The sequence below is a fragment of the Macrotis lagotis genome, chromosome 1 (assembly GCF_037893015.1).
Source record: "Macrotis lagotis isolate mMagLag1 chromosome 1, bilby.v1.9.chrom.fasta, whole genome shotgun sequence".
NCBI classification, from domain to species: domain Eukaryota; kingdom Metazoa; phylum Chordata; class Mammalia; order Peramelemorphia; family Peramelidae; genus Macrotis; species Macrotis lagotis.
Window position 1 is genome coordinate 432,961,943 of NC_133658.1, and position 18,994 is coordinate 432,980,936.

Sequence of the window (18,994 nt, forward strand, 5' to 3'; positions counted from 1 at the left end):
AAGCAAGGTTTAATAGTTGAAAATGGTGTTAAGACTTTTGTACTCTTTAGGACTCTTTTTTTCCTGTATTCCACAGTGCAGCCTGCTTTTCTTCACTCACAGACAAAACATTTCTTAAATATCCAGACGGGCTTAAGAAATTAAGATATGATACCTTTCATTAAGCAGACCCACACAAAGAAAGAGAAATCAATTTATAGTAATTTGAAATCAAGGATAATTTAGTTTTTCTTGTTTTGCTTTATCTATGGTGAATTTCTACCCACAGCGAACCATGACTCTCTATGAAAAGCTGTTGTGTTCACTATTAGAACCAATTGTTTCATTGATTATTATGTATCTTTCAATTAAATAGTGCATAAAATTTTACCTGCTTGGTTAGGTATGTTGATCAAATTAACTGAATAATGAATTATTAGCAGAAAATTGTTATCTACAAGTCTGCCCTATCTCCCAGGATATAAGCAGGGAATTTTTTTTGGAAAACAGTTCAGTCACATTGCTATCATTACAAAAAAAGCATCATTCATGTTTATAGCAAGAGTAAAAAGGGTTCTTCTGGAAAAAAGTCCACTGAACTGAGAAACTGATGTTTGTCCTTCCTTCTCGAAGACCATGATATCAGAGAGATGATGCCATTACAAGCACATGAATTGGATTTGAGTGAGGGGGGCTATGCTAAGTTACCAGCTTCACTTTCTCCTCCAGAGTCATTTGGATCCAGTGGCCAGATATGAATCAGGATGACTGGAGGTGGTCCTGGATGCAAGGCAAACAGGGTTAAGTGACTTACCCAAGGTCACACAACAAATAAGAATCAAGTGCCTGAGGATGATTCAAACCCCCATCTAATTCCATTCTTACTCCATGGCTGGTGTTCTACTCACTGCACCACATAGCTGCCCTGAACTGAGAAACAGCTCAAGAACTAGTCTCATGGAGAAATGGTGGTAGTAAGAGGGAGAGGACTGGATTGGAAAAGGATCATTAATAAATTTTTCAATAGTGACAGAGCTTGTGGAATAGTTGAAAGAATCTTGAATTTTGAGTGAGAAGACATGGGTCCAAATTTAACTTTACACATACAACCTTTATGACTTTGCTTAAGTTTTTTTAAACCCCTAAGCCTCATTTTCCTCATTTGCAAAATGAGATAGAGGGTGTTGGAATAGATTAACTCTTAAGATTCTTCAGGTATTGTTGTTCATTAATTTTTCAATCATGTGTGATTCTTTGTGATCCCATTTGAATTTAAAGATGACATCCCATGATAAAAATTTAGGATTCTTTGAGTTTGACCTTAGAAATGATCATGTTATTAGGTAGCTATGTGGTTAGTGAATGGAGTCCTGGATTTGAAATCAGAAAAACCTTGGATTCAAATCCTGCCTTTAATACTTTTACCTGGATGATGTTGGGCAAGTCCACTTAACTACTCTCAAACCTCAGTTTCCTTATCTGTAAAATGAAGATAATAATAATAATAGTACTTAATTTCCAGTATTGTGTGAATCAAATGAGATAATTGTAAAGTACTTTTCCTAGTATCTGAGTGGTGTACTTAATAGATTCTATGTATAAATGTTAATGATGATGGTACAGTCTGATGGTTTAGTATCTAAACTCAGGACTTAAAATTAAGATCTATGTTTAAATTTTGCCTCAAGTATTTACTTTCTGGTTGACATTGGACAAGTCCACTTAATCTCTCTCAGACCCAGTTTCCTTATCTGTAAAAAATGGGAATAATAGCACCTATGTCGCAATGTTTTTCTGAAGATCTAATGAGATAACATAAACACTTTGCAAACTGCATATATACATAACTACACACTTTATACATGTAATTATTATATCTGACCTTCCTCTTTCATTGGACTGTGTTTTCCTAAGAAGGAAAGGAACTTATTCAAGATCATAAAAAAGAGATACCAAATAGAACTTTCTTGCAGTGAAATGATCACCAATCACAAGCCTATACATGGGTCTGACTTTCTTTTGACCTGGTGATGTTTACATGGTGCCTTGTTGAGGGATGGAAGTGCCAACAAGGCTTGTTCTCTGTATTCTCTCCCTGCCTTTGGCTGCCTCCCTGCCTGTCCATGTAACTGGAGTTGGCTGGCAGACACTGGGTCAGTGCCAATATATGTCAGAAAGATTGCATCTGGCTTTGGTTTGGCAAAGCGCTGCCAACTCAGACTTCCCACTTCTGGTGCAGATGTTGAGTGCATTCACCTCCGGGTAGGGGTGGAGTGGGGGCAAGGGGTTATGTAACCTGTCTGCTCTTCACAGCTGCTGAGAGAAGAAAACAGACCTGAGTTAACCTTGGCACAACTCAGAGGGTTCCCACAGTTGAAGCCTGAGAAGCTTGGGTATTCTTCAACTTTTGGATCTGAAACCCAGGGGGCATGTGTGAGCCAGGCAACTCCTGAAAATCTCAGCACTGGAAGTAGCCAGCAAAAGCTAGGAAGTGAAAAAAATACAACAGAGTGAAAAGAGGCTTGCTTATGGAGTTCTTAGACCTGTTTTGCCATCCCTGCTGTAATGCTTACCAAAATGGATTGACCTCTTGATGTCTGAGTCACCCTGTCCACTAAATAATAATAATATTACCTCCCTCAAAAGGTCATTCTAAGGAGCAAATGAGATGATGAATGCAAAATGATTTGCAAATCTTAAGTATAATCTAAAATGTCAGCTATTTTTATGGTTCCCCCCCCCCCCCCGTTGCTGTTTTCAGAATCTTAGAGAATAATTTTTTTAAAAAATCAATGTAGGAAGCATGGTCAATTCATAAGCTACCTCTGTCAGTAAAGACACCCTTGAGTATTAATCGAATAATAGAATGTCAGAACAGAAATCAGCATTTAGAAGGAGAAGGGATTTTTAGAGATCCTCTAATCTAGCCTCTTCATTTTACTGAAGAGGAAGCTCTGGTCCTCTCAGGGCAAGTGACAACCAAGGGTCACACAGATAGTAGAGTTGAAACAGAAATCCAGGTCTTCTTATTCCTTATTTACTAAAGCAAAAGTGACCTTACAACAAGACATATATATAAAAAAAAAGTTAAAACTTTATAGAGAACTTGAAACCTAGAACATAGAATGTCAGAAAAAAATGATCCTAGAACATGGGAAGGTAATTGTTCCATGACTCTCTGATCTAGCCAGAACACTTCTGGAGGAGAACTGAATATAATTCTGGGATCATATTTTAGGAGGGATGTAAATAAACTGGGAAAAGGGCAGTTAAAAGTGTAATAGAAAGAGAGCCAGGTTTGGGTCAGGAAGACTCATCTTCTTGAGTTCAAAACCAGCCTCAGACATTTATTAGCAATGTGGCTCTGGGCAAGTTACTTAACCCCATGGTTTTGCAAAAATCCCCCCTCCAAAAAAAGAAACAGAAAAGAAAAGAAAGAAAAGCCCTAACTGGGGTCAATAAAGTCTCATTCAAAATTGAAATTACTGAACAAAACAACAAAAGAAAGTCTGAAGGATATAAAAAGGTGACAAAAGACACCAGATTACACAAAGATTGGTCAAAACAATTAAACATGAAGTAGAGAAGAATATGATCAAATATTCAAGTATTTCTTATGGAGAAAAAGGATTAAACTTGTTCTACTTCGTCTTAGAAGTCAGAAATAGGTCATTGTGTATGGCATTGGCAAAAGGTGATATGTTTAAGTTGGATGTAAGGAAAAACTTTCTAAGAATTGGAGATATTTAAGAGTGGGATACCCAGCCTCAGGCAGTGGACTCTTTTTTTTTTTTTCTGGAGACCTTCAGGTTTAGAATGGCATACAGGGGGATGGTGAAGATTTCTGTTTAGAGAGAGGTTTGATTGAACTACCCCTGAAATATCTTCTAGCTCTGAGATTGTGATTGATCATAAAATGTTATTGAATTTAGAAATTAATTTAAGCTATTCACTGGAAAGTCAAATACTGGAATTTAGATCCTTTGGCCACATAATGAGAAAATGGGACTCATTGGAAGACTCTAATATTGGGAAAGGTTGAAGGCAAATGGAAAAGGGGACAGCAGAGGAAGAGATGGAAAGATAGTGTCATGGAAACAATGAACATGAATTTGAACAGACTTTGTAAGATGGTGGAGGATAGAAGTGCTTAACATTCTAGAGTCAGACAAGATAGCTTCAAGGATTTAGATTTTATATATAACTTCATCTAATTTTTTAGTGAGGTTCAGTATTTTGAAAAATATTAATTGTCAGAATCAGCATATAAACTCAGGTCTTCTGGTTTCAGCTCTAGGATTCTTTTCATTGCATCATATTGCTAATGAGGATTTTATTTTTAGAGGAATTATCTCTGGAGAGGTGGGATATAGCAGGTAAGGCTCCCTAGGGTCTTAAAGAAGTTGTCCCAAGTCAGAGAACTTTATTTGATTTGCAAGTTAAATGTTCCAGCTTCTTCACTTTTTCTTCCTTAGCCCATTTCATCAAAATGAATATATATCCTCATTTCCCATTGACTGTGTTGAACAAAGCTTTGGAGACATCAGCTGTCTTATTACCATTTACAATTCAACTTTTGAAGATTAATACTGTCTTAGAGAAATTCAACAGCGCTTTTTCATGTTGAAATAGGTGGTGAGAATGTTTTTAGTCTTGTTAACTCCCAATGAGGCTGCATAAATGATGACTCCTGGGCTTCTACACAGCTCCACAATTCCCTCTACCTGAGGAGTTGGTCATCTACTATGGTAAAGAGCACAGATCATCTGCTCTTTGAAAAGTAAGTAATTTGGTGAGGAAAACACTGCATTTAGAATCAGGGGACTGGAATTCAACTCTGTTTTACCACTTAAGCAGTTGTGTGATCTTAAAGCTCACCACTTTTCTCAGTTTTCTCACCTGTATAATGGTGGCAGTCTATGTGCTATATCCATTCTCACATGGTTTTTTGTAAGAAGGTCTTTGCAAAAATTTAAAGAACTATGAAAATATGATTTTTTTCTTTCAGGAAAAAGGAGTAGTGCCTACTTTTAGATTTGTTTTAAAAGTCATGCAGAAAATATTGACTAGACTAACTTCAGGCCATTCTTTTTATGTGGATTGAGACAAGCTCTAGAATTAGAATCAGGAGATTTGGATTCAAGTTTATGTTTGTGTACCACATATTAACTGAGCATACTTGAGCAAGTCAATTAACATCTTTGAACTTCCATTCCCCCATCCCTATATTGTGTGTGTGTGTGTGTGTATGATTCATGGCCAGGCAACTTCACAGAAATGTGTAAATCAAACTCTATATAATGTGCTATAGATGAGTATTGCTACAGGTGACTCTCATTTCCTCTATTGAGGAAGATTCAGTCTGATAATTGGCAAGATGTGAACTCCTTTTTCCTGTCCAAGGTCTCCACCATGAGTTTTACTTTGATGATAATTTATTCTTGTCTAGTTCATCCTTGACTTTGGCCTCTGAAAGAGAAAGAGCTGAGAGGAAAGGACAAAGAATCAGGACTGGGAAGTTGTATTTGGTTCCCTATAGGAAAATTTGTTCATCTGAGGAAACTATGTGCTCTAGGAAATCATGTGCACCAGGGAATTTCTCCATTTAAAATTTATTTATTAAATATATCCCTGGTGCTTGGCCCAGTATCTGGCATATTTTAAATGTAGGTGATGAATAAATATTTTGGGGATTAGATTAGAATCATGGACGTCAAGGATCTAATACCTGACAAAAGTGTACAAAGAGAGGAATTCTTCCTGAAACTGTGGAGTTTCTGGCCCCAAAGAGAAGTTCCTGGCTCAAGATTTTGGACTCAGCAAGATTTCAAGTAGAGTGATAGTAAAGCATGGAATGATGATTTAGTGGAGCAAGCAAAGACCTTGCTTCACTGCTTCTGTGAGTTATGTGGACTGCATATATTTGGAAAGGGGTTGATGCATTAGCAATTAGAAGAACTTTCTCCTAGTGGACAGATATACACCAAAGGATTGTACTATAAATTTGGAGGAATTCATATTAATAGTGAAGGGACTCTCAGTGATCCAGAGATCTAGGCCAACCCTGGAAGACCTATTATGGGCAGTGCCATTCATATCCAGCGGAAAAAACCCCAAAAAACAAAATCATAGAATCTGAATGAATACTATGTTTACATTTTTAAAATTTCTCTTATGTTTTTCTTTCCTCTCCCATGGGTTTCTTTCTTTTTCCCTTAGTCCTAATTACTCATACACAATATGACTAATAAGCAAGCTTGTTAAACACAAATGTACATATACAACATGACTATTATGTAAGCATGTTAAACACAAACGTACAAGCTTGCCACTGAGGGGAGGAGAGTGGGAAGAGAGGATGGAAAAAAATTGTGTATCTTATAAATGTGCTAGTGGATAAATGCTGAAAAACTTTCGTAATATGTAATTGGAAAAATAAAATAAAATATCAATAAAAATGATGGGATAGTTGTTTGAATCTCTAACCATTCAGATCCTCCCCCACTCTATTGTTTTATGGCTCAACCCCAGGTCAGTCCTAGAAAATAGGACTCTACAGAAGTGGTTATTAAACTCAAATAGAAATAGGGGCCTCTAATAGGCATCACTGTGATCATGTATTGTCTTAGAAAACTGCACATTATATATGTTCTATTGTATTTTTATTTTGTTAAATAATTCCCAATTACATTTTAATTTGGTTTGATTTGTTACTCTTGGGGTGGCATAAAACATGTTTGGCATGGCTCTCACTGGTGTGGTTCTCATGGGTATAGCAAGTTGTCCAAAACCCAAAATTGTTACCTTTGTGAAAAAACAAAACAAAGAAAAACTGCTAATTTTTCCTGAAGAAGAATCATAACTGAAAAGAGTAATTATTGGTGAATCTTTTTTCAGGGCTACTGAAACTTCTATTTGTAGACTTGATAATGTTTGAGGAGTCTGATGTATTTCCAAGGCATGTTTCAAAGACATTGCAGAGAACCATCTGAGACTTATTTTTTTTTTAAAAAGGTGACTACTGTCCAATTTTGACAATATTCAAGGGGTACCAGGACAAAAAAATGAAATATTTTAGAATTTGAAAATCAGATCACATGAACTTGGTACAAAGTGACAGCAGACTTCAATTATCCAGACACCTCTCTCTCTCTCTCTCTCTCTCTCTCTCTCTCTCTCTCTCTCTCTCTCCTCTCTCTTTCTTGCTGTGTGTCAAAAGCAGAACAGTTAGTAGCTACTGACTTGCCTTTTGGGTGATTTTAGCCTTAAAAAGGTAGTGGAAATGAGGAGGGTGGGTTTTATTCTTAACCTCATTCTCACAGAAAGGGTGGAAGGAAGGTAATAAACATTTATTAATTGCTGACTATGTGCCAGACATTGCGCTGTTTAGTTCCAAAACAACCCTGGATAGTAGGTTATGTATTATGATTTCCCATTGTACAATTGAGAAACTGAGGCAGACAAAGTGACTTGCCCAGGGTCATACAACTAGTAGGTTTCTGAGGTTTGGATTCAGGTCTTACTGACTCTGGACCCAGTGCATTATCTACCTGATAGAAATATGGGGAAGGAGGGAAAGAATTATGACTTTCTCCTACCTTTTTTTGGTAGAGGAGAGAAAATCTTGGCTTAGTGTGACATGCATGCTAAATTTTTGGAAAGTAGATTTCAAAGGATTCAGAGGAAGATGAGTCCTGAACCAAAATTTTAGTAGAGAAACTAGTCCAAGAAGGATGAAAGCAGCTCAAGAAGCCAATTGTGAAGACAGAAAATAGTTCCAAAAATGGGATTTGTCCAATGACAGTGATGTGGATTTGCAAGAAACTTACTAACAAATTCAGATTTTATAAAGGAATGCACAAAAGATAGAAGGAAGGATAGATAGTAAAGGAGGAGTATAAGAGAATGGTACAGCCTTGTAAAAATAGTGCCAGAAATGTTGACACTCAGAATCAATTGAGGCTGGTGAGGGAAGCAAAGGATAACAAACAGTATATTTTTGTTCATTTAAAACTACATTAGAAGAGAAAGGAGAATCAATAAAGAGATAGGACCTCTGCTTAGAGTGAAAGGGTTGATGTTCGTTGGCAAAAGGGAGATGGAAGAGCTTCTCAATTTATATTTTCCTTCTGTTTTTTTTTCTTCCAAGAGGGATGCTTTTTGCAATGGAAATGGAATTTGAATTCATCTCTGTTGAAAATAAAAGGATACCTAGATGCTGAACTGGATGCAAGTATGACTTAGACCATAAGACAATGATTGAGGATAGCCCTCCTGTGAGAGTCTACTTTTCAAGTCTAAAACATTTGTCCAGATGCAGAGTTAGCATATGAGACCTATCTGCCCTGTCAGGATTTCACATACAACATTGTGGACTTTAGTCAACTATCAGTGAGAGTGTTTGGCATGTTCCTCTTTTACTTTTTGACACCATAGTGGATGAAATATTTATGGAACACAAATAGCTAATGGGAAGTTGATACCCAAGATAAGGAAGGAGGAATTAAATGGCATTGTGAGAAGAGAAAGGAGAATCAATAAAGAGATAGGACCTCTGCTTAGAGTGGATGGGTTGAGGTCATTGGCAAAAGGGAGATGGAAGATGCTTTTGATGAATTCAAGTCACTTGGCCTATATGACCTAAACCCTTGGCAGTGAATTATTAATGAATTGTTGAATGATTATGGAAAGTGGGAAAGGTAATATAATATTGAAGAAGAAGAAAATATCCCAATTTTCAAAAGAAGATTAAGGAAAAGAACCTGTAAAATAGAGGTCAGTGAACTTGGCTTCAATTTCTGGCAAAATTGTAGAATGTGTCATTAAAGTCTTTGTTAAAGAAACATTTACTAAACACTAGAGTCAGGGAAATTTATCTTTGTGAACTTAAATACAGTCTCAGACATTTATTAGCTGTGTGACCCTGGGTAAGCCACCTAACCCTGTTTGCCTTAGTTTCCTCATCTGTAAAATTAGTGGGAGTAAGAAAACCACTTCAATATCTTTGCCAAATGGGGTCATGAAGAATGAGACTTGACTGGAAAATGAAAGAAATTCAAGGAAGGGATGAGATGATTACAAAGATTCAGTCTGGCCTCATCAAAATTAGGTCATTGTAGGTAGAAAAATCATGTTTACTTTTTTTTTTTGACAAGCTACTAACCTGGTAGAAGAGTACATATAATTTATGTAGATTTTAACAAAACATTTGATAGAGTATCTCATACCATTCTTATGGAGAAGATGGAAAGATGTTGTTTACTTGATAATATAATAGCCATATTCAAACCTCATTAAGTGTCTGGGTTTTATGAGTTGATTTTAATGAGTCAATACCAGTGTGGTAGGATGTCTCCATTGGAGGCCCTAGGGATCTGTGTTTGGCTATGTGCTATTCAACATTATTATCCTCATTCTCATTCAATTTTTAGATGATATAAAGATGGGAAAGATAGCTAACACAATGGAATACAGAATTAGGATCAAAAAGAATCTGGAAAAGCTAAGGCAATGGTGTCAAACTCAAATAAAAACAAGGGCCACTAAACCACACATAAGCATACCTGCAGTCAAATATTGACTTAGAAAATCACAAGTTAACATTATCTAAGTTCTATTGAATTTTATTCTATTAAATATTTAGTTTATTAAATATTTCTCTTTTATATTTTTTGGAGACAACTGGGATAAAATAACTTTCCTTGAATCATACACACCAAGTGTCTGAGGCAGGATTTAAATTCAGTTCCTCCAGACTCTAGAGCCACTATTCTACCTAGCTGCCCCTAAATTATACTTTAATCTACTTTAACTGCACTAGGGAATGTAGTAGAAGAATGGGATGAATCTTAAGAGAGGAAATTCAATAGGCAAAAATATAATCAACAAATACAGGACAGGAAGGCATGGTTTGTAAGCAGTTTTTTTTTGAAAAAAGGTCTAAGTCAGTACTGGGTCAAAGAACTGGGAGTGCTTAGTCCTGAGAAGAGATGACTGAGTGGGGAGATTATAAATATATTCAAGTAGTCAAAGGGCTTTCATGTAGACTTACGCTGTTAGGACTCAGAAGACAAAATTAGCATGAAGTAGCTATGGATTGAAGTTGAAAAGATGGCAAATTTAAGTTTGCTGTCAGGAGAAACCTCTTGCCAATGGAACTGTGCAAAACTGAGAGGGGATGAATTGTCCCTCATTGGAGCTCTTGCAACTGAATGAGCAGTGAATCTCAGACATCACTCAATTCAGTTTCTCATTTTCTAGATGAGAATTCCCTTGGATGTCATTAATTTGGCCTTGAATACATCAAAGTCACCTAGACACTTTTTTTTCCCTATCTCTTGGGTTTTGATTTCATATTTGCTATTTTTTTTCTTCTGTTCCTTTAATTATAGAGAGTATTCTCCTCAGCAGAAAAAACAGGAGTAAAATTAGAATTGTCCTCTTGTACTTCCCTCTATGAGGCGATACCATCTAAGACAATCTATACATAAACTAGACCCTGGCCCACTTGTCTGTCAAAATTATTCCAGACCTTTGGAGTTAGACTTTAAAATCACATTTAGATGGAAATGTTCTCAAAGTCTGGGGTCTGACAGAGGTGACTACTGACATGGATCTATTGTCTTTGTTAGGAGTCTAGGAGTACAGAGTGTTAATAGTCAGCGATTGATCCTAGGTCAATTAGGCTTTCTGGGTCAGCTGAACTATAGTCAGTTATATCTGAAAGATCATGGAAAAGGGGAAAGGTGCCACGACAAGAGAAGATGAGAGAGAGAGAGAGAGAGGGAGAGAGAGAGAGAGAGAGAGAGAGAGAGAGAGAGAGAGAGAGAGAGAAATGCTAATTTATTTTTACTTTGATTCCCATAAAAAAATTCCAGAATTCATCCCTTTGAATAGTTAGTGAACAACTAGAAAAGTCATTATCAGTAAGAAGCAGTACAATCTCATTAAAAGCAAATTTCATTTCCTTTCTTTGCCTTAGTCTATTAGGGGATTGGACTCGCTTATAGATATAATTTGGGGTGCTTAGGGAGGACCATAACTTCTGGTGTGAGGGTTTGCTAAGCCTTTTCCAGGGCTGTTCACTCATTTTTCTGTACACCTTCACCCAACTCTTTCCTGTTGCTCCAAGAAGCTGTAATACATATAACACCCATTCTCTGGAAAACTCTTGCCAGATAGATCAAACCAGGTTGAGGGTAACTGATGGGTCTCAAACCTATCAGTGAATTAGGGAGATGCCTGCCCCAAGAATATGAAGACTTTGCTTGGCAGAATGGGAAATTAAGACCAATTTGTTCTAATGACCATGAGGGTGGCTGAAGCAAATGCTGTAGAGACCTTAGAGTTTGATTAGACATTGAAAATACCAAGGTCATCCAATGCATTCTGTTTCATCTCCAGTCATCTAGACTTTTGTCCTGCCACTGAACTTTGTTAACTCTGGAAGAGAGTGAGGCTGATGACTCTGTGTAACTCTGCCTCACTTAAATACAATTTAAAACTGACAAAAGCCTTTGTGCTATTATGTTTACATGGAAAGATGTAGGTTAGACAATTGCATAAGTGGGCAGATTCAGAACTGGTCAAAAACTTGTAATCAAAGAAGAGTTGTTAATGATTTATGTCAGCTTGGAGGGAGGTCTCCAGTGGAGGGCTACAAGGATCTGTCAGGGCCCTCTTCTTTCCACTTTTTTTATCAATAACTCAGATAAAGGTATAGATAACATGTTTATAATACTTGCAGATGACATAAAGCTCTTAAGGAAAACTTAGGCTCTACTGCCTTCATGTTTTGCTGAGATTTGTCAAGACAAAGACAGCATGACTGAAATTCTACAGAAAATCTAAGTCTTTTCTGCAACATTCAGTAAGTGGTCCAGAACCAGTTACAGAATGCTTACCCATGCTCCACAGTTTCTTTGCAAGATTCTTTCTTGATCATTGTGCCATCATGATTCTCCCAGAAGCAGATCTCAAGGTTCTTCCATGTGAAGTAATCAACTAAGTCACCCTGTGTATGTGATGGATCCTCATCAATCAATTAATAAACATTTTAGTAAGTGCCTATTGTAAGTTTGCTAAGCTCTGGGGATACAAAAAGAGACAAAAGATAGTTTTTAAATTTAAGGAGCTCACAATCTAGTAAGAAGCAAACAAATATGTAGAAGCAAATCATGCCCAGGACAAATAGGAAATATTTAACAGAAGGAAGGTGCTAGAATTAAGAATAATTTGCGGGGGGGGGGGGGGGGAGCCAAGATGGTGACAAGAAGGGATCGAGTCTTAGGTGCTCTCTGATAAAACTCTGAAACTAAGAACTCTAACTAAGCTTTCGAGAGACAGAACCCACAAAGGGACCCATTGAGGCAGTTCTCCTGCTCAAGGTAACCTGGAAAAGAGCAGAAAGGCTCTGCTCCCTGGGTCGGAGGGGTGGCCTGCCAGAGTGAAAGAACTTCAGCCTCCCGGAGGCAGCCCCAGGGCACTGGGAGCCTCAGCTCACAGCAGTGGGGGAGTCTCCTGAGCTGCACCCTGGGGAGCACCGGGCACAAAGTGGGGGAACAGCGGGGGACCTCTGCCAGAGCAAGTATGTGGAGCCCAGCCCTCAGGGCACACAGCAAGCAACTTGGTCTTTCAGCAGCCCAGATCCAGGTACAGAATCAGGCCCATAAGCAGGAGCCTCCAGGGCATGAGCCCATTGAGCTGAGGGAGGGGAGTGAAGAGAGACTGCAGAGCTCTTCTGTCCTCTGTCCCTGGAACAGGACTCTGGGGCTCTGACCACATTCAGATCCTGATCGCAGTCTAGGCCCCACCATAGAACAGCAGGGCCCCCCCACCTCAGCCCCGTGGCAGAGGGGGTCTCATATGGTCATTCACAGACCAGGAGGGAGGACAGAGCCTCACACACTGAGACCCTTGTGGGAGTGTCCCAAAAGCTCAGGAAGAGCCCCCAAACCAGGCCCAGGCTGGGAAAATGAGCAAGCCAGGAAACAAGAGGAAGAACATTGAGAAATATTTTGCATATGAGCCCAAGAAGGATCAAAACAGTCAGTCTGAAGATGAGGAAGCACAAGCTCCTGCATCTAAAGACTCCAAGACAAACAGAAATTGGGCTCAGGCTATGACAGAGCTCAAAAAAGACTTTGAAAATCAAATGAGGGAGTTGGAAGAAAAATTGGGAAAAGAAAGGAGAGAGATGCAGGAAAAACATGAAAATGAACTCAGCAGCTTAGTCAAGGAAATCCAAAAAAATGCTGAAGAAAATAGCATGCTAAAAACCAGCTTAGGTCAAATGGATAAAACAGTTCAAAAAGTTATTGAGAAGAATGCTTTAAAAAGCAAAATTGGCCAGATGGAAAAAGAGATAAGAAAACTCTCTGAGGAGAACAAATCCTTCAGACAAAGAATAGAATTCAGGGAGATTGATGGATTTACCAGAAATCAGGAATCAATACTTCAAAACCAAAAAAATGAAAAATTAGAAGAAAATGTGAAATATCTCATTGAAAAAAACAACTGATATGGAAAACAGACTTAGGAAAGATAATTTAAAAATTATTGGAATACCTGAAAGTCATGATCAGGAAAAGAGCCTTGACATCATTTTCAAAGAATTACTACAGGAAAATTGCCCTGATATTCTAGAAGCAGAGGGCAAAGTAGAAATGGAGAGAATCCACCGATCCCCCCACCCGAGAAAGAGATCCCAAAAAACCAACCCCTAGGAATATTATAGCCAAGTTCCAGAACTCCCAAGTCAAAGAGAAAATATTACAAGCAGCCAGAAGGACATAGTTCAAATATCGTGGAGCTGCAGTCAGGATCACACAGGACTTAGCAGCAACTACATTGGAAGCTCGTAGGGCTTGGAATACAATATACCGGAAGGCAAGAGAGCTTAGAATGCAGCCAAGAATGAACTACCCAGCAAGGCTGAATGTCCTCTTCCAGGGAAAAAGATGGACTTTCAGTGAACCAGGGGAATTTCAAAGGTTCCTTTTGGAATGGCCAGAGCTGAACAGAAAGTTTGATCTTCAGATACAGGACTCATGTGAAGCATGGAGATTGGAGGAGAGGGGGGAAATATGAGGGACTTAATGATGATGAACTGAATGTATTCTTGCATAGAAAAATGACACTGATAATACTCATATGAACCTTCTCAGTTAACAGAGCAGGTAGAGGGAGCTTTTATAGTTGAAGCACAGGAGAAAGCTGAATTTGAAGATAAAATATGGTGTAAAAATGGAGTCAATAGAAAACAAGGGAAATTTAATGGGAGAAAGAAAAAAGAGGGGGAATAGGCCAAGATATTTCATATAATAAGATTTTTTTTATTACAATGAGCTATTGCAATGATATGGAAGGGAGGAGGCAAGGGGGAATGAGGGAATCTTCACTCTCATCAGAGGTGGCTAGGAGAGGAAACAGCATATATACTCAATGGGGTATAGGCATCTGGAGTAAGAAGGAGTGCGGAGCAGGGGGAAGGGGTGGGGATGTGAATAAAGGAGGAGAGGATGGACCATGGGGGGACAGTGGTCAAATATAACACATTTTCTTTTTTACTTCTTGCAAGGGGCTGGGATTGGAAGGCCTGTCCAGGACCATGGGGCCAGGTGGATTCTGGGCCTAAGGGGTGGTATGGGGGCTCAGGGCTTCTTGGCCCCAGGGATCTGTCTGCTGCACAACTCAGCTACCCTACAGCAGAGTCATAGTGAAAGGAGAGAGAAAATATAGTACATGGTAGTGGAGAAATAAGAAAAGAGGGAGTAGCACTCAGCAATGGCAACGTTGGAAAAATATGGAAGTAACTTTTGTGATGGACTTATAAAGAATGTGATCCACCCATGTCAGAGTTGTTGGTGTTGGAACAAAGACTGAAGCACATTTTTTATAATTATTATTTGGGGGAGGGTGCAGGGCAAATTGGGTTGGGTGGCCTGCCTGGGGCCACATAGCAGGGTGATCTTTGAGTGTCTGAGGCCGGATTTGGACCCGGGTGCTCCTGGCTCAAGGGCCAATGCTCTGTCCACTACCCAGCCACCCCTACTATTATTACTATTTTATTTTATGTTGGGTCTTTTTTTTCCTTCTTTTTTGTTTTTGCAGGGCAGTGGAGATCCGGTGGCTTGCATGCCACATGGCTGGGTGATTGTTGGGTCTATGGGGCTGGATGTGGACTTGGGTGCTCATGGCTCCAGGGCTGGTGCTTCGTCCATTGCGCCACCTGGCCATACCTACAATTATTACTATTATTTTTTTTAATTTTAATTTTTTTCTTTCCCCTTTACTTTATCGCTCAAGCAAGTCTATAATTCATGAGGGGGAGGGGGTATTTTGTTTACTCAAACAAGAATATTTTATTAATGTATAAAAAAATTTGTACAAAATGAGAATAAAAAATAAAATAAAAAAATGAAAAAAAAAGAATAATTTAGGAAGACTTCCAGTAGGAGGTGGGATTTTGGATGGTACTTAAAGGAAGCCAGGGAAGTCAGCAGTTGGAGTGGAGGAAGAAGATCATTCTAAATCAAGATGGAAATAGTCATAAAAAAATGCCTGGAGCCAAGAGATGGAGAGTCTTGTTCATAGAATAGTCAATAGGTCAAAATATACATATTAGGGAGTAATGTTTAAGAATACTGGAAAGATATCAAAGGACTAGGTTATGAAAGACTTTGACTGCCAAACATAGCATTTTGTATTTGCTCCTTGTTGATGTGGTTTGTCCTTCATTCTTTTCTTTTCCTTTTTTTTTTTTTTAGGTTTTTGCAAGGCAAATGGGTTTAAGCAGCTTGCTCAAGGCCACACAGCAAGGTAATTATTAAGTGTCTGAGACTGGATTTGAACCCAGGTACTCCTGACTCCAGGGCCAGTGCTTTACCCATTATGCCATCTAGCTGCCCCATTGTCCTTCATTCTTGAAGAGATCCATGACACCAGGGACATGATGCTATGATATTCAAATGAATTGTATTTAAGTGAGGGAGGGTTGTGTTAAGTCCCCAGCCTCACTTTCTCCTCCAAAACCATCTAGGTCTAGCAGATATGAATCAGGATGACTGGAGATGGCCCCAATGTAGGGGGGGACCTTGAACTTTTTAAGCTGAAGTCTTTAATAGGTCTCAATTTGACTGAAGCAACATCCATTCAGTGATTAAGGCAAGGTAAAAAAAAAAATGAGACAAAGAATGGCTTCTTTTACCTAGTTAAAAAAAATCAATCTGGGAGGAAAAAGATTTCCTTCCTTCCTTCCTTCCTTCCTTCCTTCCTTCCTTCCTTCCTTCCTTCCTTCCTTCCTTCCTTCCTTTCTTCCTTTTTTCCTTTTTTCCTTCCTTCCTTCTTTTTTATTTGCTCATGGAGGCAATAGGAAACCACTGGCAATTATTAAGTGTTAATGTGTGTGTATGTGTATACATGTGTGTACTGGGGTGTGTGTGTGTGTGTGTGTGTGTGTGTGTGTGACATGATGAGACCTGCATTTCAGAAACATCACTTTTCTGGTTGAATGGAGGATAGCTTGGAGTGGGGAGAGACTTAAGGTAGGCTGACTCACAAACAGGCTACTGCAGTAATGGTGGCACATGAGGACCTGCCTTAGAGGGTGGCAGTGTCAGAGGAGAAAAGGAAATGTCTCCAAAAGACACTGACAGGGGGAAATTGATAGCCTTGGAATAGTTCCATATTTCTCCCTAGAAATTTTCCCAGGCTTTTGGGAGCTAGACTTAAAAAATTCACATTTAAATGGAGATATGCTCAAAATCTGAGACTTGATGCAGATAACTGCTGACATGAGTCTTTGTTAGGATATTGACAACATAGACTGTTACTAGACAATCATTGATACTGGGTCAACTAGGCTTCAGAGATTTCTTATTAGAGGGAAGTTGACCTTAACCTTTGTCTTCTTGAAGGGCAGGAGTATTTACCATCTTTGTCCCCCTCTCTCTCTGAAAACTGAGATTACCCTACATCTCACCGAGGAGGTTCAAAGTTTCAGTCAAGCAGGGTCAGGTTCTCTGAGAATGCAATGTTTCTAGAGTATGATGACTCTCAAACAACATTTAAAAAAAAATGGGTTAATGGAAAGAGGTTTGTCTTCAAAGTCAGAGGACCCACTCTCAGCTCTGCTCTTGAGTTGCTGCATGGCCTTGGCCAAGTCCTTTCCTCTTCTCTGAGTTTTCTCTGGGAATAATGGGTTTGAACTAAATGTCCCCTAAGGTCCCTTTTGATTCTAATATGTTTTAGACTAAGACCTCTTCAAGTTCTGTGAATAACATTTTATCCAATTGTGTGAGGTTTAATATCCCACCTAAAGCACTATCCCTAATTGCATTCTCTACTTAAAAAGAAGCCTAATTGACCCTAAATTTCCCTTCTCACTCTATAAAGATTGCATTTCAGTTTAAATCCTCTGCCTCTCTAGATCAGGCTCTCACTGGGGCTATAATAAGTCCCTGCTACATTTTCTTTCACCAAAAGCTCCCTCCTAATACCAAAGCAATTACTTACTAGGGATCTAATCCAGTTTTACAAGGGACAAGTGACATAAATAACTTGGTTGGAGCTGGGAAAGCTGGGTGTTCCCATTCGAACTCTTTATTTACTGAATGATAATGTGATCAGGGCCATGGCTCAGGGAGTATTTATGGTATTGGACTCTTTCCTTGAGCATCTGAGCGGTGGTGATGACTGTCTTTCTGTATTTATTGGCAGCTAATATTATATACAACCAACCAGCAGCTAGAGCAGAGGACGGTTTATTGTCCTCCAGGAAAGCCACGTGGTGTCTTTCACTTTCTTAGAGCAGCACAAAACCTGAATGAGTAAGTAAATAAATGACAATTCCTATTTCTTTGGCACTTTAAAAAGTGTTTTACTAATAATTGACATTTATAAAGTGCTTTAAAGTTTGTAGCATATTTGCATGCATTACTTTACAATAAACTTGTGAGGTATGTCTTTTAAGTACATGATCTTCCTTTTCCAGATGGGGAAACTGAGGCTCAGAAGATTTTACTGGTTATGATAGACAAGTATTAGCCTCATTTTATAGGTGAAGTGATTTTTAGGTAGGGATGATGGACATTATTTGCCTCCATTTTGCAAATGAGCAAACTATGGTGCAGGAAGATTAATTGACTATTACTATGATCCATATTTTATAAATGAGGAAACCAAGACTAGTGAGATGAAGCGACTTGCTCAAAGTTGGGTAGATATTATATTTCCATATCTCATATTCAAACCAGGTTCAATATTTTTTTTCTTCCCCATACACCTTGTTGCCTCCCCAGGAGCTATTAATTTCCATAGCATCTTGTCCTCACAGAATAATTATTTTTATCAAACATTTACAAAAAAAAGAAAAAATGTGTAGCTGAATCTCAGAATTGCTAGGGAACCCCTTGGCTTTGTCCCCTTGCCTGGTTTTTTTCTGTTCACTTTTGAGGCTAGATGACTGCAGCTCCCCATTCTGCATAGATTCTATTCTTTGAGAGCCTTAATAAAGAACATAATGTGATGTGTGTGTTTTCCATAGCCAAGAACAGATATTATCTCCATAATTCTATATGCAGTTTGTTGCTGCTTATCCTAGAAGTCCAGTAGCCTAGAGCAGGGCCAGATTATCAGCACTGCCTTGCAGAGCCCTCCCGCTCAGCCCCGTGATAAATTGGACACAGGTCTAAAATTGAAAAGAAATCCTGTTTTTATTATTGGAGACAAATCTAGTAAGCAGGAGGCATATGTTGTGTTCAGAGCCTCATGCTGGGGCCAGGGAGCTAGAGGGTCTCACACCAATCACATCCTTCAAACAATACCCTGCATCCACCTGGGACAAAGGCACCTCTCTGATCCCTCCTCTCCCCCTCAATTCCCCCCCAAACCAAAGATAGACACACACACACACACACACACACAGACAAACAGACACACACACATACACACACACACACACACACACACACACACACACACACACACACGGACTGCTGGAGGGGGCTTCTGATGC